Raw genomic sequence first — 27465 nt, 5'->3', positions numbered from 1 at the left:
CGTGAAGGGAAAAACAATAGTAGCTTTTCCCTTCATTATGTTAAAACTGGCATCGGATATTCTCCTGTGAATCAAAGGTGCTCAAGCGAGTTCCAAGACAATTCCGTTGTCTTCGGGCTCTGTTACGCCTGTGGCTCCCATCTATTTGCACCAGCAGTGGCCGGGGTTTGATGCGGTGCCTTCTCCTGAGGAGTTGGCACATTTTCATTTCCTTGCTGGAAACCTTCTTTGCACTAAAAGATCAGTTCTGGTTTGGATTTCTTTGAATTTTTATTGTTTTATAATTTTTAGGACTGTTCCTTATGGATTAAGCAACAGTTCATTGTAAATGAGTAAGTGAAGGTGTAAAGCTATGGTAATTTGTGTAGCACTGCCCCTAATTAAATGTGTTAGATACTTTTCATATTTTTAAGTTAGGTGATAATGCAGTATATTTTCGAAGTAATATATAAAAGTACTGAACAAACCCAAGTATTGTCTGATTCATAAGCTTGTAGAAATGAGCCTTCAAGCTGGAAAAAAGGCAATTTATCTTGACTTTCAATTAAAGAATTACTAGGAAAGAAGGTATAGTTTTTCATTAGGTCACAATGTTTTTTGTAAAGCAAGCAGTTAAAAGAAGATACATATCTTTAATGTAAATATTTCAATTTTTTTTTTCTCTAATAACATGAAAAAGGAGTTACATTTTCTACCTTTGAATGTTCTTTTCCATGAACACGTGTGAAGATATATCAGAAGGTAGTTTTTAAAGTCTGGATGCAATGTAATGGTATTAATGTAATTAGGACAGATATTTGTCTCCAATGTAGAGATGTTTAAGTGACTGTCAGCACAGGTGTTTCATATTAATGTCAGTACTAAATGGTTTTACTTGCATTTATTTGTCTGCAAAATCATAAGGAGCACCTGTGCTGCCATATAAGAGTCAGTAACAATGAGCAGTGAGAGAAAAGAGCGATGTTCTAATGACCTCATACCAGGTCAGGTGATTAATAGTGAGAATCCTAGGTTTTCTTACAGAAATCTGCCTGTTCAGTGACTACAGTCACACTAAACCACATTTTCTCTAAGTTACAGGTTTTTATACTTTGAAAGATGTGCTTTAAAAGCGGCTTTACATGATTTGATGGAACCTGAGCTTCCTAGTCCAATGTAATTTAATTTGCAGCTGAAATTACTGCATGATGTTCAATAAGAAATCATATATAAAGATGGACACATGAAAGCAGCTAAGCGTGTGTGTTTGGGGTTAATTTTGGGTTGGATTTATTTTTTATTCTCACTGGATGTGCAGGAGGGCAATTTCCTTTGAATCTGCATTTGTATGGTTTTTTTTTATTGTTCGGGTAAGTTGTTTTTTCTCTTCCTTCCTCTCCTTTGAAAAACTGCTTTTTATTCACATTCTAACCACTCCTCATACTCTGTCATTACACCACACAGGTAAGTTGCTTACCTGATAAAATAATTGTAACGGTGTCTTGTCGGTACAGCACGCGTGCGTTTGTTGTCACCCTGTGGGATACACGTGTTCTGCCTTTTCTTATGAAGTTCAAGAGAAGTGAATTTTTAGTCAATTATTGGATTGTTTGGGGATGTTATATTAATTCTGAACAACAAGGATTATAAAGAAGTCAAACTTCTTTATCAATATAGTTTTATATTTCATGTTTATACTCCACTGTGGTGTAAAGCCAGCTAGAACTCAAATATTGAAATGTAAATTCACCTCGTGGTGAACTAATCTGACATAGCGCTTTTTATGCTACTACTTTCATATATTGGGAAGGATAAGTGCAGCTCTTGAGAGGCCATGTAGATGCTGATTAATGGCTTAGAAAATGATATTTCAGCTTCAGTGTTGAAGTATGTTGTAGTGTGTTGGCTAGACACGCGTTGGAAGGGTCAGGCAGTATCTATCAACTACTAGGAAGTATTCTGCACTCTTAATGACCAGGATTTAAGCAGATGATGACTTGTATCATCCTGCTTCTAAAACTTTGTGTTATGGTGAAAGACTGTATCCAAGTTTTTATTCCAGTACTTACAGCATAATTTTGGAGTTTTTTTTAAATTAAGCTAGTGAAATAAAATTTAATCTCATAATTCTAAACGCCTAAAAATGAACTAAAAAAAATGAAGAATTAAGGTTGTAGGTTTTAGGTCTTGTGTATAAGAGGAGTCTAAATGTGTCCTAACTAGGTAGGGAAACCTAGATATTACAGTGAAAAGCTATAAGTAGTTTCAGAAATGATTAAAGGTGGATTGGAAGAAATTTGTATTGATCTTCAGTAGAAAGTCAAGTGATCAATTTCTAATTGAGTTGTGATGACAGATTTGTATCTGTGTTACATCTTCAATCGAGAGGCAGACAAAGGACACTCAGCAGCAGAGGGGAAGCAGGAGGAGAACCACTGCCTAAACAGGAGGCTCTTTTATCTCATGCTTTCTTTTAAACACTTACGACTGGGTTTATTACTTTTTTTTTAATCACTTCCGGAGGTTCTAAAAGTCAATATGGAATAAATGAAACCCTTACATAGAATTGTTTTCTGATCGGGGTAGTATGTATAAAGCTTGTGCTCTTCTTGAATGTTACGACGAGCTCTGTATACCAACTCCGTGAGGATGTTTACATGTAACTTAATATACTACCTAATATCCTAGCAACTGGAAATGCCTCCTGTATGTGTTGAAAGCAAGTGTAGCTAGTTACGCAGCTAGATTTATTTCTTACAGAGCCTGCGTGCTAGATTTTAACTGTTGGCAACATGTTTGATTTACAGGTTAAAAATGTCAGTAGTGAGAAACATTTTTTTCTTGTTTTCTGCTTCTTAGGTTATACTTTCTAGGATGAACTAGTATGGTAAACTAGCTTGTTTATAGGTGGCCAGAAAGACAGAATTCCACTTTGCTTTTTGCAAGTTCCTTAATGTTCCTTTTTCAACGTTACCTATCAGAAAATCCTTCCATACACCTGTTAATAACAATCAAAAGATGTTTAAAAGTATTGAAAATATACTCAGAGTTATCAGTAGTACCTTTCTGCATTTTAATTTGAGCTATATATACTTGTCTTTTCATGTTTAAACTATAGTGCAGTTAATCTCCTTTCTTGTAATTAAAAATCTAAGATGCCTTCTTTGTCTGATGTGGCTTGGCCTCCCTCCTTGCCATTAGTGCGGGAGAAGAGAAAACTAATATAAATTCCACAGTAATTTGATTTTAGGCTCATCGAGCCCTAAATTATAATGAACATTTAAGGAATTATCCTAAAATGCTGGAAAATGGTTTGGGTTTTTTTGCCAACTGTTTGTGGTAGTCATGACTGTACAATTTTTGAGCGGGATAAAGCATTCTCTAAGTTTTTGGTCACAGATGAAGAGTTATCCCGTTGGCATTATTCTTCCACCAGATTTCTGCATTCCTGTATCAATGAGAACAGACAGTTTAGAGTACTTCTAAGATACAGGGATTTTCTGGGAGGCAGGAAGTGTTTTTGTTTACCTGATTATTAACCCCCATCTCCCACCCCTAGTTGTTTTAATTACGTATGGCAGGTTAGTATAACCCAAAGTCAACAACTTGCTGTTCCACAGAAAGAGCTGTTAAGTGGAGAAGCTCGGATATGGAACTATTTAGCATAAGGCTTACCTTTTTCACACAAGCAATTCTATTCTAAGGCTTTCTTAATTTTGAGGTCCAGCTTGCCAAAGCCCAGTTAGGGCATTTGACTCCAACCCCGTTGCCATTTCACCATTTACCTTCCAGAAGAAAAGTTACTGCTACACAGTCATTAGAAAAAGGCTTGGTGGTTTGACTGGCTTTTTTTGGTAATATACTTGGAAAGTACATGGTTTAGATTTTGCTCTTTGAAGAATTCAGCTGATACTCAGTTTGGACAAGACGGATTCAAGCGCAAGTCGATAAGTTTTTGTGGAGTTATACAAATTCTCAGGATCCTTAGAGCAATTTACTTTCTATTTAATCCATTGTTTCACAAACTTGAAACTCAGAAGAGATTTAAAAATGTAATGGTAAAGTATTTTTTAAAATATTAGAGAGCCACAGAGAAAGGATCCTTGTTTACCGTTGCCTAATACTGAGACTAGAGCTAACTAAACCCAACATTATTAGGTCATAGGCATGAGTATTCTGTCATTAGGAGTTTAAAACGTGGGTTTGCTGTGCTTGCCTCCTGGGCTGTTGTTCTCGTTTTAGTGAACTGAGCAGAAGAATTTTCAGGGGAAAATAGGTGGAATATTGACTATTTCTAGTCCTACAGCCAAAAATGCTCTTCTGGATTCAGTGTTATTTTTACAAACACCTTTTTTTCACTGATGTTCCTCATACCTTGAGATTTTATCTGAGACCATCAGTACCAGCTGCGTTGAGGCTCTAGATGCTTCATGATCTGTGCATTTAGTTTAAGTCTTTGGAGGACCTTAAGCCAAAGGTAGGCTTGACAGATGCTTCGTTATTGTGGCTTTGTTCTTGAAAGTATGCAAAAGTTAAATAAATACCTTTAAAGTTACGGAGAGTAACAGGGTTTTTGAGAAACAGCCCTTGTGTAGTTGTGGTGATTGGACTTCTGTGTGTCTGGTGTGGTACAATCCATTTCTCAGGAAGGAGGACCAGCCACTGAATTGGTTGAAAACCCTGGGTAGTTATCAACTGTGATTTCATTGCTAAGTACCTGAAATAGAAATACTGAGAAAGCCTTGGATGATTTCAGAGGTGTGATCGTAAGTCATAACTGAATGCAGTCTTTACCCCATTCTTTCTCCACTGTCAGAGCTTCAAACAAAGCATTCTACTACATCTACCAAATACTGAATATGGACTTACTCTATGTTTAATGGATGTGATTATTTTATCATATGAAAAAGTTTAACAATGGATAGCTGCAAACATTTCAGCCTTGAGATTGCAACCAGCAGGAATTGTTCTGTGGTAGCCCTGTGTAGTTTTTTCATAGGACTAAAACCTTTCTGTTCTTTCGTAGGGTTTCTCCTCAGTGTGGCTGCCTGTTCATTTGCAGTTGTAGTGTCCTTGAGTCTCAGATACAAGCAGTTATAAAATATGTTGCAAGTAACAGTGTTCTGCAATATAAAGGTTGTATTTACAAGTTTCTCATCACTGTTCTGCTTCCTAAAAAATATATATGGTAGATTACCAAAAAAAAAAAAATTCTTACGTCATCCACATGTGTTTACTTTGCTTGACCTCTATTTTAATGCAATGATATATTGTTATGCTAATGCAATGTGTATTTTTTCTCTTCTGTGTGTACATCATTGTAAAGATAAGTGCAGTTGTAATGTTTCAGTGTTACAACATTTCTCATAATTTAGTTGAGAATATTTGTTTAAATAAAAAACAATCTAGAAATATGTAGAATTCTAGTCTTTCAATATGTCATGACTTTCTAGAGAAGTCTTTGGCTTTCTTGCTTTTTCTAACAAACCACTTTTGATAGGTGAGTGGCCATATGTTTGGTGAACTAGCTCATTTGTATATTAGAATAAAAAGCGTTAACATTAATCAGCTAGGGGATGTATTTTTGAGGGACTAGACAGATGATTAAATGTGATGATTAACCCTCAGGAGAACTGAATATAGAGAATCAAGGTGTTCAGAGTTACTTAGTGGACTAAGCTGGAATTCAGTAGGAATTATCAAAAATTTCCTCCTAATATTTTTAATTTCTGTTTTTCTTCTATAAAATGCCCTGCTGTATCTTTTGAAGAACTGTTATCAACTTATGCAGACTTGTTTTCATTTTTTGAGGGTATGCCCTTTCTGTTATTATGGCATGTACAGATACTGTATTTTCAGGGGAGAAAACCCCTCAAAACATTCTCCAAAGATATGTTAAATATTAAGTTTAAATCACAAGCACTTACTTAAAATTTAGGAAATGCAAATATTTTGATTATTTATCTGGTAGAAGTAATAGTCACAATAGCTGTATTTTTACTGAGCTATAAATAATTTAAAGGCCTTATCAGCAGTAGAACACAAAATGAGCATTAGCAGGAGCAGAAAGAAATGCTTATAATTAATAAAGGAATTTATAACTGTTCCAGAACTGCCTAGCCACTTGTCATTCTTTTTTACCTATAAATTATTTTTATGTATTTTGCATACATTGATTTATATTTTCATCTTCTGAATGACTTGTAGTCAGTGTTGATAGAGACCTGAGTTCATTATCAAGTCTGTGCCCTCTCTCACTTGATCTTTAAGATGTTGGGAGTGTCTCAAATGCAATGATTTGGATTTTTTTTTAATTGTTTCTCAAAGAAAAGGCAAAGTATAGATTTGGAAATTTGTTCTGAGGATGACATTTTAAGGAATGATATGAACAATTATGAAAGGATCTTTGGAAGGTTAGTATTGAGACAACAGTAGCAGCAGAGCTCACGAGCAGTGTAGCTGATGTAAACCAGTCACTTAGAACAGTGTGATATGTATCATACACAACATGTGTGATTCCCAAGTAAATTGATAGATCTGCATAAAACTGCAACTTTGAATAGCAAAGGCAGGAAAAAAGAAGATGTTTTGGCTGCTATAGGATGAAGCTGTACTGCATCACGAGAAGCCATGGGAGAATTGTTAGTTCTGATTTATAATCAAAATGAATTTCATAACCTTTTTTTAAAAAGTAAAATTCCTTTTTCCTTGGCCATTTTGAGATACCTTTTTCCTTCTCTTATACCAGGCAAAAAACCCCAACAAACTGTGAAAGGTCCATCTCACTTCAGTTTAAGTTTTAAATAAATCCTGAATTAGCACAGATAAAAAGAAGACAGTATTTTGAAATGAACAATATATAGAAGTTATTCTTTCATCACAGTACAGGGTAAAGTAATGCCAGCACATTCTAGTTAGGTTAAATGGTACATTTTAGTTTATATTTGTTCAGTTTATGTAACATTCTTCATGTTTACTTCACTAGTTTGTTGCTCACCCTCTTCCTATTTTAGTCAGTTTGAATTCTGTGTACTCCTAAGTGAATATACTATTTTTATAGACCTCCCCTCCCAAGCTGGCTTAAGATGGAAATGCAAAGGTGAGAAGGTGTTAAGTTTCTATGGATAAGATCAAATCTATTTCAGTTGCCTTCTCCAGGTAGGAGCTTCTATTTGTATGTCTCTTGTGTAAGTGTCTGGCTAGTTCTTCGCCTTGCTTGTAAACAGAAATGTTAACTTGAGCTAACAAAATCAAATTCGATCAGCTGGAGATCCTGAGTTTTACAGCTTAGGTAGTAAGAATTGCTGTTAGCTTTACTTGTGTTATTTTGTTGTATTCAAATACCTGTTTGGAAGTTTGACATACAGCCCTATTTAAAAAAAAGTGAAATCACAGGATCGCAGACTAATTGAGGTTGGAAGGGACCTCTGGAGATTGTCGTGTCCACCCACCCTGCTCAGGCAGAGCCACCTGAAGCCGGTTGCCCAGGATCATGATACTCAGGTCACAGATTGAGGAAGGAACTTTTCAGCTCTCGTAGCTGGAAATAGTTTGGGTCGATAATTCATGCAGGTTGGAGCCATTTCTCTATCAGTGCCTAAATGTAGAGCCTATAGGCTTTATTGGCAATCAGTAATTAATCCTCATATTGTGAGGTTCACTATCATTGTTTTAAACTTGCTCAGTTGAAATGTTGTTTTTAATCATTGGGTTTTTTTCCCTAAGAATTTATTATTGCAGAAGAGCATTTTTATTGTTATTTGTACTTACTTTAACACCATTCAAGCTATTAAACTGTGCCATGACTGTTTCATAGGTTAGAATCCTATCTCTTTTGATGTTTTATTTATTACTCTGTGTGTGTGAAGATCTCACCCTATTTGATGCTTGTGCAAATTAAAAGATCAGATTCTCTTGCTTTACGTACCTAAAAGAACAAAATTGGAAGATGATTCCATTCTTAAATCTTTAGGGCTTATAGTTTGGGTTTTTTCCTTTCTGTTGTGGACCTGAATATTAGCAGTTGCACTCTTTTTCCCTTGGAAGTAGAAGAACTTCCACAAATTTAAGAAGGTATTATGTATCAATGTAACTTTCTATTCTGTTAAAGCATGTTTGCAGCTGGTAAAGAGGAAATTGCACAGTCTATTGTGAATTACGTTTGGGGTCTCTAGTTAACAATTTTTGTTATTTATGTGTTTTATTAGGCAGTGAGTTAGGTATGCAAATTTTGTTCAACTTTTTTTTTTTCCTGTGATCTTTTAGCTTTTAATAGTCACTGTGTTATGTAGCAACCACTATCTTATATAGCAAAAGCTGTGTTTATTCTTACAGATTTTAAATATGTCTTTAAAAATCTGTTCAAGCTTAGGTAAATTGGTTTTAGGTCAAAACAAAATTTGGCTGGTTTTGAGTAAATGGAATACTCATGGTCTTCCTTAGGAAACTGCTGTTAAGTAACAAATGTCTTGAATTTATGTGCTTCTGCATACAGAAGTACTTTTGCTGCTTTGATGACAGTAACTGAGCCTGTACAGAGTGATAAGGATTCTGACTTTGCTCTTTAGAATTATTAATTTGTTTTGTTTTTTTTTTATTTTATGTTATAGTTTTATTGTAGAGTCCTTTCTCCAAGCAGAATTTTTCTTGCAAAATCTTTGGCCTGTATAATGCTGATAGAGTTTCAACTATGATTCCAGTTGTAAGAGGGCTCGTCCAGCAGGACTTCCAGTGGTGTTATCTCCAGATTCCCCTGACAGTTTTCCCTGGATGTTTTGAAGTCTTGGCTTAGTTAACTTATCTAGATACTAATAGTGAGATGCCAGTGCTTTGTATTTTTATGAAGCTTGCATTTGGTGCCATCAAAGGAATTACACTCCTGATTGCATTGTGAGGGGAGAGTTTTTATGAGCCTTTTGGAGGCTCTCAGCCTTAGTTTCAGGTAGATACTGCTAGTATATATGCATGATTAACACTTAAAACATGTAATTTCATTAGATAAAAATGGATAAAACAGGTATTTACAGTCTTTGCTTACTTTTTTTATTTAAAATCAATTCAGTTTTTCCTGACATTTCTTCTCTATTTATGTAATAAAGCCCAGAGATGATGTCCCAATATGTTTATCATTATGCAAGGCACTTTTTAGCCTTAATTTACAAATAATGTGTATTTAGGGCATGAAAACTTAAAAAGGAAGACACCTACTGACAAATCTGTCTTACTCCATACTTTAAAGCACCATTATGGTCATCACCAAATCTTTTTCATAAATAGTACTAGAGTGCTAAGGACCCAATGATCCAGTGGACACTGGTATTTTATATTTTTCAGGAGCACAGTGGAGCTGAGCTGATCCTGTCAACTTCCTCTACGTTTTCTGGGACCATGAAAGAACTGGCAACCCTACCTTTTAACACTGCCTTATTTTTAGCTCATTTCTGTAACTATTCATCAAATTCCAAGATCAGAGAATCATTTGTAATAATTTGTAAGACCTTTTTAAGAAAGAGCTAAAATGACTAGAATTTCAGGCACTGAGACTTTTTATTTCCTATTGTACTTGCATCAGTTTCACATTTTTAATATTTGAATACAAGCAGGGGAGCATAAAGACTCAAGACTGAAAAATCAGTTGTCTAACACATCCCTCTTTCAAAAGAACTGTTCACTTAAGGAAGTTAATGTATTTTTCTGTACAAATAATGGCCTAAAAATGTAAATAAATATTGAAGTTATTTTATGTATCTGGTGTTAATTTTCTTAACTACAGCAGATGCGTGCCATTTAAAATATCTTAATGTTTGTAACTGTGATTTAGCTCACCTTTTTCTTTAAGGTGCATGCGGTTAAATTTTTCACACTTCTTATCTGACATTTTTGTTTTCATTAACTCTGATTTTGCACAACTGCATTTATAAATGTTCTTGTTTGACTAATGAGAACCTTTCGTGTGCTTTAAGTAGGAGCTAGATTTTTGCACTTATGGCAGTGCATTTATTTCTTGCCCTGACTACGAACTGCAACATCAATCAAGCCATGACTGCTTTAATGTTACCAGGCAATACTCATACTTTTGTTGCATTTCAGATAAAAAAACATTTTTATTTCATAAACAAGAAACCTACATAACTAATTTACGTTGAGTTTTTGAGATGTGACCAGCTTGCATGAAGAAACGAGTGAGAACAATAGTTGCTCCCCCTGCCCTCTGCTGACCCGCGTGTTTGAAATTTTGACCTAATGCAAGCAGACAGTGGGATATTAATTTGAGAGCCTGGTTCTGTGGAGCAGTATAGTATAGAAGAACTTCGTGGTGTTTTATTGATGAGTTGAAATAATTTTCAAGTGAGAAGAAATCCACTGTATGTGAAAACTTATTTGAATGAGATCTTGGACCAATTTGCTGGTCTTTTTATTTAAGTTTGATTTTGAACCATGTCTAGCATCCTTACATACCGCTGAGGTCCCAAAGTAATTGTTTTCTATATAAGCAGCATGGAAAAAATTCTGATATCGTTTGCTGCTAATTTTGATTTAGTTTCACAGAGGACACTAACGTTTACACGTGTGTAGTTTTGTGTGATAGCATGCTGTGTTTAGAACTTTGCACTTCCACTAATTATTGATAATATACGTTTTCCTTTACACTTAAAACAATTGAAGCTTTTTCCCTCAGTATTCAGCCTCCCTCTCAGATGCAGATGCATGTGCTATTTTACCTTCTTTTCCATACACACGTGGATGCATGTACAGGTGGAATGCAGTTTTGGTTTAGTGTTAGATTTATGTGCGTATCTTTCATTTGACATAAAAATCTTTTCTTTTGTAATGGCTCATTGTATCAACTTACTTTCATCTTTGTTTTCAAATAGTTAAAAAAGTTTTCAAAATTAAATTCAATAATATGCATTTGTGTGTTTAGCAATGATAAGTCAGATGTAGAAGTTTTACGTCTTTATTTTTCTGTTTCTAAATGATACCCATACAAAGAATAAGATCGTGAATCTTAATTCTTAGATTGTGTTTTCTTACCGATTTGCTTTAGGTTCTTATTTAAAATATGCTTATTCAGTATGTACTTCTTTGCAAAAGCACAAGTTAGTGTGTTTTCTTGTGTAATTTTGATCTCCATTAGCTTACTTGTAAGTACTCTTTAGATTACTGAAGGCTACTTCTAGAAGAATGTTATAAAAACCAATATGTTGCTGGTTAATGCTTTCAGTATGATTTGACTTGGCTATGAGGACACAGTTCTTGCATCAGACTTTCCATGCCAAAAACTGGCTTACAAAACTGAGATGACGAGGGACAACTCATACAATAAAAAGTAATGTTTTAATTAAAGCATGTATTAAAACTATACTCTGAACAGTATTGGCTCTGCAGAATAAGCTGCATCCAATCCAGTCCAGCAATTAAAGGATGGCAGAGCAGTCTTACTGTGTATGCATAGTCTCCGATCACTTTAAAAATTAGGTTAAAAGTTCTGCTCCCCTGGGGTCGATGCTGTGTGCCTATTTCTGAAGGGAACAGCCTGTAGGTGCACAGCCGGTTGAAGAAGCTTGCTGTTAGGAGAGTCCCACTGGAGACATTCAGAAGCTGTTACGCTGCTTAAAATAGGAAAAACAGTTGTTTCCTTTACAGGCACAGAATTAAATACAAAAGTCTTTCTGACAGTATTATCGTGTTCTTAATCTATTGTTGATGACGTAACAGGAGCTGCTATTTGATTAGATGACTGGTGGGAAATGTAACGAATCACAGCACGAAGGGAGTGGTGAAATCTTCTATAGCCAAGGTATGTAGTGACAGTAGGGCTGCTACAGAACGGGGAGAACAGCTACTGCAGAGCTGTGCAATGTAGCTTCTGAACATCCCTGAGAGAAGAGGAAGATACAGTGCAAAGACTTTGTAGAGTAGCCCTCGTTTCTGTTCCCTCCTCACACTCACCTGTCCGTCCTTCTGAACCAATCTGTATTCTCTATGTAGGTTCTTTAATAAGTAGCAACTCTGCAGGTGAAGTAGGGACTTTAAATGCTAAGCAAGTTCAATTTCAAAATTTCAAGGCTTAAGTTTGCAAGAAGTAAAAAATATGGCAATAGTCAGTGATTGCTGTTCAGAAACGTGTGTAAAGCTTTTAAATAAACTTGTTAATATCAAGGCTGTCTGGGCATCATAAAAGAAAACTTGCTAGAGGGCCTTTGTTTTAGGAGACAACGCCAGTATCTTCCTTCCTATCTCTAGTTTTTGCTGGGAGTTCCCACTTCCCCTTTAATTCATATTGCTGATCTCCGTGGTATGTGTTTTCTGTTGGTTCTGTTGTATAACGTGAAGAAGACTTTTGCCTATTAATAGTTGGACAATTAAATTGTTTTACTCTTCTATGCTGGTTGTTAAAAATCTTGGTCATTTAGTAAGCAGCAAGAGAGAAGATCAATGAATCAATAGTGAAGCATTCTAGAAAAATAAATAAATTCAGGAAATTAAGCTTCTGAGCCCAGCACAGCATAATTTTTACATTTCTGTAAGTGTCAGTGAGAAAATATTCAGCACCAAAATATTCTGTACATGATTTGAGTTATTAATCCAATTTTGATTAATTATACTTGAGATTTAAAGTGAAATTTTATTGTGAGAAGATTTTCCATATGTTTCACTGAAAATACTGAATAGATTTATACCAATTTGGTATTCTGGAGTGGTGACAGAGGTCTGAAAGTGTCTTACCTTCTCTGACTCATACTGCTGTGGTCAATTAAGTCTGGTATGTTGAAGTTATACTTCGCTTTCCCATGGATACTGGTAATTGCTGAGAATTTATTTAGACTTGATAGCAGTATGCTAACTGATCTCCGTTTGGAAGCGCTGTTATTATCTAGTGCAGTACAGCATCTTAAAACACATTTTAATACTAAAGTCCTCATGAATAAGCACATTATTTCTCATTTTGTGGAAACTTACCCGTTTACTTGAATGTTAGCATTTTTATTTATGTAGATCATTCTGTCTTTTCCATCTTTGACCTTTTAGGGAGAATACTTGTTTTAGGTGCTTGAATCATCAATTTTGAGCTAAATTGCCTCAGTGTCTGCTCTAGTTTTTACAGATAAACTAAACAGGAATAGATCGATTTTTCTGATATCAATTTTAAAAGTTTATCTAGGTTTGTCCATGATAAACCATCAGACTTGCACTTGATCCATTCTGTCTGAATTTTCATGTACTGACTGGAATACTTGTACTTTACCCAGTAGTTGTTCCTGTTGTCTTTGTTCTTGCTGCAGTCATCTAATCCTGGATTTGTGACTTGAGGCTATTCATTAAATAGCCTAAATAACTTCTGTTTCAGAAGTTATTAGAGAAGTAACATAGGCTCATTGTCACAGAAGGAACTAGCTTAGGTTTTTAAACACTAACATTTAGTGAGTTTTCTCTCTTTGCTTTTTGTTTGTTGCTATCTTCACTGGTGACAAACCCTACAGCTCTTCTCTGTTGAGTTACTGTGTGCCTTCTGCTTAACTCCAGAAAGAAAAAAAACCAAAACTAAGCTTTTCTGCACTTCTCACCCAACTAGGACTGTACAAAAATCGTTATCATGTGTTAAGTCTATTTTATTTTAGTTTTGAGATTGTGATATATAGTTACTAAGAGCGAATTTTGTGGATTTTTTTTAGTGAGCCTCCATTTTGTCTGCCAGCCTTGGTCAGATGCATGACACTTGTGGGAAAGACTATTACTGAAGAGATAAGTAGTTTAAAACTATTTCAAGGGGATGGGATGCTAGGCCAGTGGCCTTGAAGTTGACTCTGTATGGTGTAAAGTTGGTGTAGAGTTGTGTCTTCAGGGTAACACGCCTACAGTAACTTGCATGAGAAGATAGAACTCAGCATTTCATAATAAATAATCTAGTGATTACTTAGATTTAGTAAATTGCAATAACAAGTACAGTTTTAAGTCTGTGAAATGCTATGGATTAGTGCATGGCATGACCTTAGAGGTGAAAGCAGGAGTCTTGAGACTTTTCTCTTTGCTCTTCCAAAACTCATCCTGAGTGTTAATGTTCTTGTTCCCTCTAGCTAGGGTGTCCGTGAATGTGTCACTTGCACCTCAAGTTTACAGTTAATTTGTTAAAACTGGTGATTCCTTTATTTTTTCTTAAACAGAAGATACATTTTCTCTAATTAAGCTTCATTATCTTGAGATAATGAAATGATTTGGTTTTGTTGTTTTATGAGATCTACTGTGTGAAACATTGTGTGTGTGAACACTGGATGGCTGGGCAATACAATATTTAGGCAGGTTTTCACACCAGAATAAGCTTCTGAGTGTCTTTAGAATAATCTGAGAAGTATTTCCAACCTCATTTCATGAGTGTTATTTTCCTATTGAACTGTTAGTAGGCTTAAGAAAAGCTCGCCTGCACTATACATTCATATTTCTAAGTGATTCTATGTTAAATATTACCTCATCAAGGAGAGGTTTCAGGCATGGTTTCAAGCTGCAACAGAACTTACATTAAACAAAACATCAGTTTTGATAGTGTCTCTCCAGCACTTGAATAAAGGTGTCTTGACTCTGTGACTTCTATGCATCAGAAGTATGTCAACAGCTGTGCCTTCAAAATCTTATACAGTTAAGATTTAATATTACTCTCATAAAGTAGTTAAATGTTGAACAAACCTGTTTTTTTAAGTGTGTTTTTCTGATATTTTAAAAATTTTTGCTTTCAATTAAGATTTAATATTACTCTCATAAAGTAGTTCAATTTTGAACAAACCTGTTTTTTTTAAGTGTGTTTTTCTGATATTTTTAAAAGTTTTGCTTTCAGAAATCAAGTTATTGCTGCTTACAAATGAAAAGGCTCATTCAAAATGGTGTTTTTATCTCTTGCATTAACTAATATTGACAAGGTTGTCCTTCAGAGGGTTGTAATACAGTATTTAATTATCAACTCTAGTTTCCTTTAATAGCCTCTGTAACAAGATCATAATTATCTTGCATATAATCATTGGCTGATACACTTAGCAGCCCATCTATGATTCATTCTTTGCAATTACTCACACTTTGTAGCCTTGAGACAAAGAACTCCATGCTTTTCTTGACAATTAAGTATTATTAATGGTTAAAGGTATTCTAATTTTTCCCATTCTCCTTTGACAGTGTCCTTGAATCCAGTTAGCAGTGGCATCTTCTAGGCTGTGTGAGAGTTCTCTCAAGTAACCAAATGATTATTTGGTACTTGAGCTCTCTCTTGGCCGTCCAGATTAAAAACAAGCAGCTGGATGCTGTACATGGGTACCAAGTTGTGGTAATTGGGAAGTTATCTAAATGCCAGATAGACCAATTAAGAAGATATGACTACTTTTGCATTTAGAGAAGGTATTTTTGATAACATTGAATAATACATAATGATGGAAACTTCAGAGCATTAGCAGAATGAGCTATTTCAGCATGAACTCCAACATGATCAGCTTTTTCCTATTAATGATAGACTAAATTATATTGAAACTTGTTTTTAAGGAGGCAGAGGTTGACAGTTTCTTCTTAGTTCTTGTGACTAATATAAAATAAGAGCGAGAACTCTCCAAGCCTTCCGTTTTATTGAACCTATATGCAGTACAGTTGTAAACAAAAGCATGCAAAGCCAAAGATAGCCTGCATTAAGTAACAGACGACCATTGAATGCTGAAACCACCACAGCTGAAATTGTGGTTAAACAGCAGCATGCTTTCTATTTTAGATTAGCAGTGTTTATATCCTTTTAGTTCCGATATCTTCATGTTGATTGCAGTAATGTCCTGTATTTGACTTTTCCTTGTGCAGTGCTTTTGAAATAGTATTTTTTGTTTCATATGAACTTTTCTTATTCTCATGTTGGAAAAAATCCAGTGATCACTTTGAATGGAGTAAGGTTTATTAAGAAATACACTGACTTACTATTTGATGAAAGCCAGTGTGTTTTATAATAATTTTGTCTATTCCCTTTTACAGATATAGCAAATCAAAGTGAATTACTAATACATCAGAACAAGAATATTGCAATAACAAAACAAAAATAGAATTTTTTATAAAATCTTTCTAGATTACCTAAGCGATGACTTCTTACCTGCTTAGAAATGTACAAGCATGAGTAGTAAATGCATTCTTCAGTCTTTCTGGTGGTAGTATGCTTTTTCTGTTTTAGCTCATCAAATTTCTGCTGTCTTCCAGTGATATTATCTCCTGTGTCAAAATTTTTACATTTATACTAATGTTAAGCTTGAGGTAGTTGAAGTTGTCTAAACACTAATCTACTTTATCAAAAGTCTATACATTCAGCTTTCATTAAAATCTGTTTTTCAAAATTCTTTAAATTTATCTACTGTTAGGGAAAACTGCCTGTCAATTGCCAGCAACTGAAACGAGGTAATTTTTAGATACCGAAGTAGGATATGTCTTTGGAACTTTATACAAGAAAGTATGAAAGTCTGTAAACAAGATAGTCTGAAAGTCTCGTCACCTTAACAGCACCCTCCAATCAAAATCTTGACTACAGAAAAGGCTCTTCCCAGCATCCCCCGAACAGGGTGGCTTCCTAGCCTTGTTGTCATGCGAGTTAGTTAGCCGGTTTCTGATCTGTTTGGTGGTGTATAAGCAGCCACTGACTGTCATGAGGAAAGTAAACTGCTTCTGGATCCTCATGTTAAACAGCAGCATTTTTATATGACCATAATGTGGTTGTACTTCTTAAAGCTTGTTCATTTCCTAAATCCTGTGTTCTCTGTAGTGATAGGCTTAGTGGGACTCTAGTTCTGATTGTGACCTTTTTGCAGATCTTTCTTCATTTTAATCTTAGTTGTGAATTTCATAGGGATGCATGATCAAGGTACATAGGGATGTACTTTGCCAAGAAGTCATTATTTTGCTGACAGGTATTTAGCTTCTCATTTTTTATTTATAAAAAAAAGGAGGGAAGTTTTTGTTGGAGCAAGAGGAGGACTGTGTCACCAGATCCCAATTTAGGCAAGGATCGTAGAATCATAGATTACTGGATTGGAAGGGACCTCAAGGATCATCTAGCCCAACCCTTTAAGGTAAAGAAATACAGGTTAAATGAGATCTCCTTATGAGGCCTTAAAGTTCTTACTACTGCCACCACAACAACCTGTATCTTGATGTGGATTTGGGGCTGGACAGCATCTCTGTTTACTTTATAGCTGCATCTGCCTCAGTCACATTTTGATTTATTCTCTGGCTTTATTCTGCATTGTGTATGCTTGGATGCACTTTCTTTCTCTGAAATATATTATGGAGTACAGTCTTGGTCTGTCCCAAAGCAAGAGATTAAAGCTTTATGGTGTAACAATGAATAGAGGTAATAAATATTGCAAAGTTCAATCTTGTGTAAGCATATATATACTTTATGGATCCGCATTAGTTCTTGATTTGGTTTTCACAATAGCTTTTAAACTGAAATACAAGCCTGTCTTATCATGAAAAGCAGCTATTGTACAATTGGCATTTTGTAGTACAACAAGAAAGCAAATTTTGTTTTAGTTTTAGTCTCATTTGCCAGCATTTAGAATGTCTTATTGTGGAGGAGAATGAGTGTTAATTTGCATTCCTCCAGGTCTTAAAGACATGATGTAGTGATAAAAGGCTTAAAAATATATAATTGCTAATATTTCTAAGTACAGAAGACTACAGTGCAACGTAATACTCAAGGAAAATTGTTTTTAATGTATTTCTAAAAGCACTGAAGATACACATTATATTTTATTATAAATCTAGCTGTACAGCATGCAGCATCTTAATGAGGATGTCTTATCATGTTGGAGTGGTGAAATAATACTGCCTTTTAAATGATTGCCAAGTAGTAAGATCTGTTTTCTAAGGCAAATGACAAACGAACATGCTGGTTGTGTGTCTTGGGTTTTGGGAGAGTATGGTAGTTGTTTTTCATGTGACTTTTTGCTTTCCAAAACACTGAGCAGGTGTTTGAAGACTTGTTTCTACTGTACGACTTTCTGCTTTTAAAGATAACTGAGTTGCCTAGTTTTTGTTGTACAATTTAGTGTTTGTAATTAAACTTGATTGTCTAACTTAGATGATTTAGTTGAAATGCCTTTCAAAAAGCGTAAGAAATTGCACATGTGTCTGTTTATATATATATAAACAGTAGAAGTTCCTTTGCAAACAAAACATTTCTGAATATTTTCCCACTTGCATCTACAGAACTCAGGATGAAGTTTTTACAAAGTGAAACATTTTCTGTTGAGTTGCATTTTAGTTATGAAGAACTTGTGCTGCAAATACCTCCACAATAATTTTTCTCCCTCTTTTCTGTTTGTATGTGTAAAAGCAGCCAGACTAGGTAATTTGTAAGGGATGGATGTTGTCATCTCTAAATAATTATTTGCTGTTTCAGTCAGTAGTTGAGAAACAGGAAATACTGCACATCTTTTCTTTGTTAGTGAAGTAGAAAGCAAATGTGGGAAGAAAATCAGCATGATTAAAAAATGCTTGAAATACACTTGTACCTCTTATAATGAACCATACTTCCTTAAAAAAATTACAAAAGTGAATGCACTTGAACTGACACTACTGCGTGACTGAATATTTGCATTCTGCACTAAATTTCAGTTCAGCAATCTAACTCTCAGGAGAGAGGTGGTTTGGACGTGAAGTTAGTAATGCAGTGCTGATGGTAAGGAACTCGACTGAAATCTGACTGGTTTGATAGGTTATTTAACCTACATTTGTGAGTTTGAGCGTTCTCATCGAGCACAGTTCTAAAAAATAGCAGTTGTACACAACATAGTGCTTCTTTCTTCCTTTCAAGCTCTTGATCTGTGTCAGTTGTCTGTTCTTCATGACCAGTGTATGTGGTTACAGAATGAACAATGTACACTCATGCGCTCTATCTTATTTTACTTTTGCCCAGGTGTAACAACTTCTTAGTGTGAATTTTAGATTATTGTTGTTTTGGTTCCTTTTTAAATAAATCATTGAAGTCAGTGGTGTAGATGTTGACCCTTTATAGACGTAAAACTTGAAGTGTTCTGCTGTGAAGGTGACCTTAAATTTAGGAGATATTTCTGTTGTGTGGGGTTTTTTTATATCCGTTTTAATACTGAAGAAAAAAATGTGAGAAAAACTTACAACCGCAGACATTTACTGTTGTTTTTCCTGAATCTTTTGTAATCAGATTTCTTCAAATCAGCTCTGCTAAATGAGATCTGAAACAAGTTTAAATTTAATATTTTGACCATTTCTTAAAAGTAAATTTATTATTATAAGTAAGCATTTCTGACATAGTGTATCAGTATCATGCATTTAATAAAGTGTTTGACACTGGACAGTGTTCCATTACTAGCTATAATCACACTTCTGAATAAACACTTATATGAGGGAATTGCACTTTGATACATGCAAAGTTTAAATTATGATATTTGCAGATTTAGGAAGACAGTCCTGCAGTGCCAAAATATAATACCAGGCAAGGTAACTAGACATTCATCAAGTAATTTTAAGTGAAAGATGAATTTGCATTAAAAATGTTAGGAATAGTTTTTAAATTTTCTGGAGAGAAAAATCTAGATATGAGCATTTGTCCATTAATTTTGAGTATTATATACATTCAGGGGGTTTACAGAACACCTATTGTAAAGGGTGAATCTACTGAACATAGAGAAGGTAATAATACTGAGCTGTTACTACTTTTTCTACCAAGAGAAAAGATTTTTCTTTCCACAAGAAATAAAGAAAATAAACTTATTCAGGTGATTTACTGAATTTGTAGAATGCGTAAATATGTAATACAGACAGTCACACCTAACCTTAATTATTGTGTATGTGCCATCACACCTAAAAGACAATGTGCATCTTATTTGCAACCTTTGAGGAGGTTTTTGTCTTCACTGTCAAAACCAGAACTGTCCAAAAGCTGCTGATAGAGGAAATCCCCAGCCCATAGAACTTGATCTGTTCTTTAAATGCAGCAAGTTACCTGATTTCACTTTTTCTACATGCTTTGCTGAGACAGAAATAAAGCCACATAATTGTAGCAGTTTTCTTGGTATATGAATTATCGTGTGATTTCTGAATATTTTCCTTTTCTCACGACTAGCTCAATTTCAGTTGCAGTTACAGCAGTAGCATTTTGTATGGACCTAATATTACGACACTTACCTTGTCTTTCAAAGTATGAAATTTGAAAATTCGTCTGACAAAGCCACTGACTGCATATTTGAAAAGAAGATTTACAGAATCAGAAAATATACATATATGTATATAAGTACAAAAGTTTGTGATTCACTTTTGGAAAATCTTTTTTTCTGCTTTTAACTCTTATTGTTTTCATGACAACTATTTGGTTTTTTTAGACTCTGAAATACAGGCGGTGCTTTTATTCTTAAGTCTAGTTGAAACATAACTAGTACTGAGAAGAAAGTTCTTAATGTTGTACAGCCCTTAAATTGTTTCCCTTAAAGTGCTTTTCTTCATTAACCAAAGAACTTTGAAAGAAGAAAATCTCAGTAATTTACTTTCCTGCAAATTCATGTACGAATTATATTTTTACTAATTTTATTCTTTGTACGTACTTATTACAAAGATGAACAAAAAATCAAAAGTCCTGCTACCAAGTCAAAGGTTCCAAAGCATATATAATTAAACTCCTATGAGTATAAATATTCCTTGGTTTAAGTGTAGTGTTTAATTGTTATATAAGATTCAAGATTGCAGATACAAATCTAAAATTATTGTAATTCCTATTGCCCAATCTTGTCAGTGATATTTTGTAGCTCTTCTTTTAAAGTATCCTCTTCCACTGTGGAATCTAATCTTACCTTTAAGTCCTCTTATGGCAGCTCTGTTTAAACATTTGTTTTAATTTCAGTTCATTTACTTTAATACCTTAATCCTCTACATCACTTTTTAGTGGAAGAACAGTTAGAAAGACGAGCAAGTCGAATGCTTTGGGTGATCATCTAGGTCAAGTGTGCATTGGAAGTTAAAGAGAAACAGGGACTTCCTAGCAAGAATCTTGTAGGTATACTGGTTCAAAACAAAGGTGGCAGGTTTTTTCCAGAGAACAGAAGACCACATTAGAGTTTTTCTTATATTCACTAGTTTTCAAAATGAGCTGCAAAGTATGTTAATCCATTTATTCCTGAAAGCCTTAGCTCTTTTAGACTTGAGAAGTACTAGTTCAACCTGGCTGTGTTTGTTAGAGAAGAGACAGTGTATGAAGTCATTACATAGGCAAGAAGAGCAGATCCTTCAGCTTCAGAAATCCGCAGAGCAGTGACGTGGCGTTCCATTCAATTTTTTACCAGATATCACAGACTGGAAATGTGAGCTTTGGCTGATACTGCTGGGAAGGAGAGTGCGGCAGGCAGCTGTAATTCCCATCCTGTAAAGGTACTGATACTTAAAGTCTCTGTAGTCCAAATTGGTACACAAAAATACTAAAATGTTGAATTTGGACCTTAGACCTACTTTCACAATTCGTTTTCTGCCAACCGTTCCTGGATGTTCTGTGGAAACCTTTACAATTTTTTTGCTTTTTGGATATGAGTAAGGAGAAGGTACTTTGGGGAATTACTTACAGGTTGCTTCCTGAAATACTGTCTTATTGTAACAAGACAACTTCTATGTAGAATGCAGTTCTAGAGTTTTCCTGGAGTTTAACTTTGAACAAGAGATTGTCTGAAGTCCCTGACCCGATTGATTTTAAGTTAAGCCAGAATTCTGTTTCACATACTTCCAAGGCTGGTTGCTCCAAAATCAAGTTAACTCTCCTCACTGATTTTTCTGCCTCAGAAAATGTAGCTCAATTTTGAGTTTTATTTATTCTTAAAAAAAAAAAAAAAGAGATTTTTCTAGTTTTTAGAAGAGTCTTAGCAGTGTGATGTTGCTGAAAGGTATTTCAGCACAGGGTGAGCCGCAGACAGTTGTTGCAGTACAGTCATTGACCGGATCTTTGTAGCATCAGGCTTGTCGGCAGTACTACTCCAACTACAGTTGTGGTCCCTACAGGGAGGAATCATAGCAAAAAGTAAATTTATTGATGGAATAAGGTATTTTTTCTTGTGGTACGCTCTTAAGGAATCATAAAGCCTAGAGAGTAACTGAACATGGACGTGACTCCATCTACTGTAAAACCCATTCCGTTTTATATATTTTCAGGGAGTATGGAGTGGCACAGGAAGGAAATGGCATATCGCTGGAAAGTTGCTCTAATTCAGCACAGGATTCTTGTGAGATATTCCTTCTAATATTGCATCATCCTATTCTGTTTTTCACAGTTTACAGTCTAATTTCTTAATTTATTTTTTTTGCCACTTTTGTTCGCATCAGTAACCACATAAAAATTTAGAAGATTAAATAGGCCATCGTCAGTGCTAGCAGTGCACATCTGATAGTGTGACAATTTATATATTTTTTCGTAGTCCATTATGTGAGAGCTTATGGTTTTAGTAAGAAAACTACTTTTCCTTTTTAATAAAGTTTGCTGGTTTTTTAACGTTCCATTTCACTGAGTAATGTGAGATCCCACACACAAGCCTCTGCTGCTTCTACCTCAATTAATGTTTCTGATAATAGTAAAAGTAGCACTTCAGTAGAGGAAAGAAATAGCACCCTTGGAAAACCCAAGAAAATTAGTGAGGAAAAAAGGCATCTCAATAGTTACTTCAGTTACATAGCAAGATTTTACCTTCAGTTTTGTTTTCTTTTGCCTGAGCTTACTACCTTTATCTAAATTATGATTGCTTATCAAATTCTGTAGCTTGAAGGAAAGTATTTTTCTTTTTCCTGATCTATAATGTCAAAGGAAAGCCTGAAAGATTTTATTTTTTTTTTGTATAGGTACTGACTTAAGGTCAGCAGTGACACTAAAAAACCACATTTTCAGATATAATAGCAAGCTCATTGTGTAAAGATAGTCAAAGTGAAAAATTAAATTTTGGTTTTGAGCATATATTTAGAAAAATGTTTACAAAACAAGAAGAATATCCTTTAATTAAAGAACTCTCTTATACTGCCTTTTTTTTTCCTTTAGGTAGTGGGCATTTGGAGATGATTCATTAATTAAGTTGAGCATAACAAACTATGGCCAGCTTTATAACCTTTTATTGAACTCTCTCTGTGGACTCATAACTGCAATTTCAGATGGAAGCTATGTGCAATCCCCAGAAATAAAGTGTTTTTCTATACGATAGGGGTTTTTTTGCAAACATGAGCCTGTGTTTTCCTCATTTTTAATGCATTTTTCACAGAGTAATCCCGTAAACCAAATTGGGAACATGGTGTCTACCAATATTGAGTTAATCCTATCTTCCTTTTCATTGAAGCTCATCCATTCCAGCTTTTATTCTATTAGATAGTGATTTTTTTTGCTGAAACTGTATGACTCCACTGTTTCATACTCTTCTTTGTTCTTCTTCCTGAACCACATACGTATGTAATTTGTTCATACTCGTTTCAGATACTGACTATTGCACTCTAGTCATGATCACCTACAAGAAGCTGTTATCCATCTGTGAGTTTGACTTCAGGTATCTCATCTGGTAGCTTTGCCTGCCATCATCTCATTTCAATCTATGTGCCAGAGATTTGTTTCCTAAAATTCTTTATTTACTAGAAATAAGTGATCTTACACATAAATTGGCCAGGACTGTGTCTTGTTTCTTGCGATTACTCACATATCTAGTTTTCTTGTCCCGTATTCTTAGAGCATCTTGTCTTAACTGTGCTCATCTTCTTGTAGCTACTCTGCATGGAACTTGAAAAAAAAAATAATTCTAAAGCTTATCTCAGTTCTCTTCACAGACGCTTCTCATCCATTTTTTGGTTACTGAGGATAACCTACTCTTTCTTTTCAAGACTGTAACTTTTGTGTCAAATTGTATAGCCAATCTATGAAATGTCAGATTGCCTGTCACTAAACTCTGCTGTTTGTCTGTAAAAACCTTAAAATGCTTGTTCTTCTTTACAGGTTAACAGAGCCTTATCTAGGTCCTTAACTTGTTTTTCTTCAAAAAGTTACTTGAAAGTCTCTTGACTAGGACCTTTCTCTGATCACACCACTTCAATGTCCTTGCTTTCTAACTCATATCTAATGCAAAATGTTGTTCCTGCTCTTCAGAATTTTCTGTACTTGGACTCGCTTTTCCTAGAAAGAATTTTACAATATTGAACTCGCAGCCTTTGTTAATAACTATAATTGTCCCAAACCACGTGTGATCTCTTGCATGAAGACAGCTCTTGTTAAAAACGTTTGAACTTTTATGTTCTTTTCCAAACCTAGTTATAGAATCTGTCTTGGTGAAGTTAGAAATGCCAGGTTATAGCTGGGAATCATGAGTTAATACCACTTTCTCTTTCAGATTTTAGAGTAAGCAAAGCAAAAATAAATACAAACAGAGACTGAAATATCTGAATAATTTCTTTCATTAAGTGCATACATTCCCTTTTGCTCTAAACACCAATACTTTTCTCCTACTGCTTTAAGCGTCTTGTTCCATCTCTTTTCTGTCGTAGTTCAACATGTTTCCATTAGTATCTACTGCCACAAGGTTCAGTTGTGAGGAACGTGAGAGGGAAGATGAATCTTAACATGAATATAAACATCCACTTGTAAAATCAGCATTAAGCTTGAATAAACTTCCAAAACTCATCAGTAAACTTGAAGGATGAAATTATCGATGCAAAAAGTATCTTTTTGCCATTTACAGAATTCTTGTCTTATTGCTCTCATTGTTTAGAAGATTCAACAATAAGGATTGCTTGGTCTGTGTACTTTAAATGTAACTGCACTGTGGCTGTGTAACTGAATGTTTAAGTGCCTAGAAAACACATGAATTTTTGTCTTTTCTAAGGTATGACTGATAACGCAAGAATACGCTACTCTACTGAAATCTGTGCTTTGTGGACTTCTGTTGAGTTTTGTGCATGAATAACTGCCATGGAATTAAACTGGGAAAATGACTGTTCGGCACAAAATCAGATATTTACTTGTCTTCTCTATGATAGATAAAAATTCTCATGTTCCAACACTTTATTTTTATGTTTAGTGTAGTAGCCATGTTAAGAATGAAGATTTTTTTTTTTTTACCTTTGTAAGTACTTCAGGTTTAGTGCAGAAATACATCTGTATCTGAGTATTGAGTATATACAAATAGTTTATGTATTTTTGTATGTTACAATTTAGCTTGCAAGGTCACAGTATTTAGAGTACGTTTCCAGAAATGTACTAATTTGGAGTTTTGACAGTGTTAAAGAAGTGTTTCAATATACAGTAATCTTTTTTTCCTTCTGCTGTGCAGCATATAATAGTTATTTTATGCTGACTTAATGTCTTGCTTGAGAATACTTTCAAGGACATCTTTGATTAGATTGATCAGGCTTAATGAATATGTATGTGTATTGGACTAAATTGTAGGTTGCATTTAAAAATAAACTGCACTGTGTGTATCATATTATAGTAGATTGCAGTGAAAGAATGAGGCCATCCATTCTAAGTGTGAGATTAAGTAACTTTGTGTTAACTCCATTAAATAGTACTGTAAAAATAAACCCTATAATTTGGAAATTAATTCTGAAACTTGAAATTAACCTATGTGGTATATACAGAGATATAATCTTTAATGCCTGTAGTTTCTTTCAAGGCCAGTTGAAAGTTGAAAGCTCTGTATGGTTAAAAGATGAACTTTTAGATGAACTTGGGGGACAAGTGTTTTTAATATGAGTTAAATAAAATATGTCTGTGTCTGCTTTGTCAACTTGTTATTAGTTAGTATGCTATTTAGAGTTGTTGAAATTAGGGGAGGGTGCACATAGAAATGTCTTACAAGGAATATTCTGCTTTTAAATGGTACCTTAGTAATTTCAGCACTTTTCTGACTGTCTGGTGTGGTGCGGTGTAAGATGCTAATTATATGTGTTTAACTGACAGTCATTGTAGTTTAACTGAAAGAGCTCTTCTTCCTTTCTAATGCCTTTGCTCATCCCACTTCAAAATATTTGAAGTATTTTGGGAGCAGTATACTGACAGATGGCATTGTGAAAAGACTTTATCAGATTTCCATAGAGGCTCTGGTTTTTTGAAGTTTTCTTTCTCCCTGTCATTCCTGAAAACCAAGTATGACTTTAGAGGCTTGATCATTTAAAACAACAAAAAAAAGTTCCCTAGCCTAAATTAAGGCTCATTACACAAATTATAGATTGATTCATTATAAAGGGTACATTTTTAACAAATTGCTCTGAGCGGTATTTCTGCAGGTTTCAATACGGCCTAATTTGTTGGTATTTATTGAGCAAGTCTTTTCAGGATGACCAGGCTAGAATGATCTCTTAGCAGCCTTACTGCTTCAGGACTGACTGAAATAAGAGGAAGGAAAATTCTGTTTATTAAATCACTTGTTTAAGATCCAGCATACAGATGCCAGTTGATCAAGAACAATTCCATAGCTGTAAAATGCTTTAGTATATAAAAAATATAACCATTTTGTATTGATAAATCCTTGTAGTATTTTAGTAGTATTTCCTGAAATAAAACATTATTCAACTACCTTTAATTAGGATATTTTAATAGTGATTGCCACTTGTGAAGCTGGCTTCACTTCTCTTTCAGATCACTGCAAAACTGATAATGTAAACAGAATGAGAAGATGTTTCACACATTAGTGAATTGGGATTTTTACAGTAAGCATTCATGAAATAAGAAACTGTTTCGTTTTATTTCTTCACCCCATCCAAAGCTACATAAAAAAAACCATTCAAACAGTTAAAAAATAATATTGTATACCCTTTACAAAAATCACATCCTAAGGACATTGCTTGTTCCGTAGGAATTTTAACAGCAGTGAACACATTTGCATAGATTATGAAGTTTATAGATCCTTTACTGTGGCTGTGAAAACCAGTGTTGCAGGACCATAAAAAATGACCCAGTGTGACTCAAAGAAACTTAAGTGTATGTGTGAGGAGGAGAAAATTAATTGGCAAATAAATACGTTGACTAGAGGAAAGTGCTTTGGAGGTGTTGGCAACATCAGGTTTATTGTTTTCAGCAAAGAATTTCAACCTAAAATAAACTTCTCCATGATAAACATACAACAATTGTTAATATAAACCAGAGTAATGTGTATTTCATTATGTAACTCTAGGTGAGTGTATTTCTGTAGAGATTAGAAACCTAGCAATAAAAGACTCATAACGGATTAAATATAGAATATGTAGAACCATGCAAAATGCTGTAAATTCTCTCAGAGATATATTTTAACTAAGAATTTCAATAGGAATTGGTATCTTTTTATTATCTCCATGCAAAGTTTTAACAAGCTTTCCCGGTTTTCAAATGTAAAACTTGCTTTAGTGTGTTCTGTAATAGATCAGAAACATGTTTTTTCATTCTTTTTTTTTTTGTGATTTGGTAAATTAGTAGCTGTATGTATAACAGAATATTTTAAATGTTGGTATCAGCAGTGCTTTTACATG

General features: G+C 34.6%; 1 long non-coding RNA gene across 1 annotated transcript in view; it reads left to right on the top strand.

The window, feature by feature from the left end:
* The window catches only part of LOC104276213, a 53858-nt gene extending 31630 nt beyond the window's left edge, over positions 1 to 22228 (top strand). Inside the window, exons 2-3 of the long non-coding RNA XR_717838.1 lie at positions 21300 to 21384; positions 22153 to 22228. This is a non-coding gene — a long non-coding RNA (uncharacterized LOC104276213). The remainder of the gene's footprint in view (positions 1 to 21299; positions 21385 to 22152) is intronic.
* The last annotated feature ends 5237 nt before the right edge of the window (positions 22229 to 27465 follow it).

This window comes from Apaloderma vittatum, unplaced genomic scaffold (assembly GCF_000703405.1).
Source record: "Apaloderma vittatum isolate BGI_N311 unplaced genomic scaffold, ASM70340v1 scaffold3157, whole genome shotgun sequence".
Classification (NCBI taxonomy): Eukaryota; Metazoa; Chordata; class Aves; order Trogoniformes; family Trogonidae; genus Apaloderma; species Apaloderma vittatum.
The sequence above is the reverse complement of the archived record's forward strand: the minus strand, read 5'-3'. Positions and strand labels throughout refer to the sequence as shown.